Source organism: Alosa alosa, chromosome 24 (genome assembly GCF_017589495.1).
Source record: "Alosa alosa isolate M-15738 ecotype Scorff River chromosome 24, AALO_Geno_1.1, whole genome shotgun sequence".
Lineage (NCBI taxonomy): Eukaryota > Metazoa > Chordata > Actinopteri > Clupeiformes > Clupeidae > Alosa > Alosa alosa.
In genome coordinates, this window is record NC_063212.1 from 22,700,059 (window position 1) to 22,702,558 (window position 2,500).

General features: G+C 39.6%; 1 pseudogene; it reads left to right on the forward strand.

Moving 5' to 3' along the window:
- LOC125289316 overlaps positions 1–2,500 on the forward strand; it is a 233,897-nt pseudogene that overhangs the window by 215,419 nt on the left and 15,978 nt on the right.

A 2,500-nucleotide genomic window follows, 5' to 3' on the forward strand; every position in this document is an offset into this window, starting at 1 on the left:
GGGTACCCAGAGGCTGCTGGTTGTGTGTCGACGCCAGGGTGAGAGTGGGCAATACCAGACCCTGCTGCCCGACGCCTGCTCGTCTGTTCCCCGGCCCAGCACTGTACGGCCCTGCACCAACGAGCCCGTGCAAGAGTAAGACCCCCTACCCCCTCATCTAATCTATACACTAATCTACATATAATCTATACATACATGTCTAATCTATACACTAATCTACATATAATCTATACATACATGTCTAATCTATACATTAATCTAAACTAGCATCTATATATGTCTAATCCTTGCAAGAGTAAGACCCCTAACCCCCTCATCTAATCTATACACTAATCTACATATAATCTATACATACATGTCTAATCTATACACTAATCTACATATAATCTATACATACATGTCTAATCTATACACTAATCTACATATAATCTATACATACATGTCTAATCTATACATTAATCTAAACTAGCATCTATATGTCCCTTGCAAGAGTAAGACCCCTAACCCCCTCATCTAATCTATACACTAATCTACATATAATCTATACATACATGTCTAATCTATACACTAATCTACATATAATCTATACATACATGTCTAATCTATACACTAATCTAAACTAGCATCTATATATGTCTAATCCTTGCAAGAGTAAGACCCCTAACCCCCTCATCTAATCTATACACTAATCTACATATAATCTATACATACATGTCTAATCTATACACTAATCTAAACTAGCATCTATATATGTCTAATCCTTGCAAGAGTAAGACCCCTAACCCCCTCATCTAATCTATATGTAATCTATACATTCATGTCTAATCTATACACTGCACATTCTAGGCCTTCGGACTCTAAGTCCATTTTTGTATACTTTGTCCTGCACAAGTAATACCCTCAACCCCTTCATCTAATCTATACATTCCACACTCCATACCTCCTTCATCTAATCTATATATTCCACACTCCATACACTCCTTCATCTAATCTATACATTCCACACTCCATACACCTCCTTCATCTAATCTATACATTCCACACTCCATACACCTCCTTCATCTAATCTATACATTCCACACTCCATACAGCTCCTTCGCACAGTAAGTCAGTTTGTTTTTGCAAGGGCCGTTCACACAAGGAGCGAAAACTCTAGATGTTAGTGACGTTATCCTTGTAGTTTATGTGTGGTTGTTGTCATTCATATTAACTAGTTTTTTGCCGTTAGCGTTCTTGTGAATGTGAATGGAATGGCTTTTACTCTGTCAAATAAAGTACTCTGCGGTAGGAAACCTCATTCACTGACACTTATGCAATGTGGAAAAAAACACAGAAAATGGAACCCGTTCTGAAAACGTTATTGATGGAGGAAAGTTTTGGAAGAGGTGACTAACCTCATGTGTTTGACACAACATGAGGTCGTATTCGTTTTCAAATGTATGACTCTTTCGGACGAGACATACAGACTCGGTGTGCAGTGGCTTTTGCTTGAAGCTTTTCCGTATTTGCTGATAAATGGAATGGTCTGATTGCTGGACCAGTCCCTCCTGACCCCATTCTCACAGGCACTGCAAGAGTAATACCTTCACTGATGGATGTAAGAATTGTTGCTTTGGACAAAAGCGTCAGCCAAATGAATAGATCAGTGAGTCAGTGAGGATACCCGCTTGCAGAGAGCACACAGGCAGCTGTGGACACCACTAACATGTTGTTGTTCTTATAACGACACCACTAACGTGTAGTTGTTTTTATAACGACACCACTAACATGTAGTTGTTTTTATGACACCACTAACATGTAGTTGTTTTTATAACGACACCACTAACGTGTAATTGTTTTTAAAACAACACCACTAACGTGTAGTTGTTTTTATAATGACACCACTAACATGTTGTTGTTCTTATAACGACACCACTAACATGTAGTTGTTTTTATAACGACACCACTAACGTGTAGTTCTGCTCTCTTCAAGTCTCATCCTATACTGCTCTTAAAAACCCTATGTTCATTTTGAGTCGATTTATATACTAAGACTGTTATGAACCCTATATTCACATCTCTTTCTATGCTGAATCAGTTATAAACCTATACCTTCATGTGAGTCACTTTCTTTACTGCAACTTTTTCTCTTTCTGTGCCGAGACTGTTAGAAACCCTATGTTCACATGAGTTTCCTGCTATGCTGGGACTGTTATAAACGTTACATTCCCTCTCACATGCATTCCCAGTCTCCTCAGCAGTGTGGTTAGTCGATCGCCTCATTCCAGGCTGACTGCCCGATCCCTCAGGAGCAGTATTATTAACGCATAGATTATTATTATTGTCCTAATATCTGTCGAATTAAACGTGTAACCGGCTTCGGCTGTATGCTTTACTGGTCTGATGCGTGTCCTAGGCCACTTGTTATTCTGACACCAGCACTACACGGAGGGCCAAGAGCCTCCCTCGGAACTCAGACCATCAGTTTGGTATTTACTGGCTCAGGGCAGACAAGAGGGAC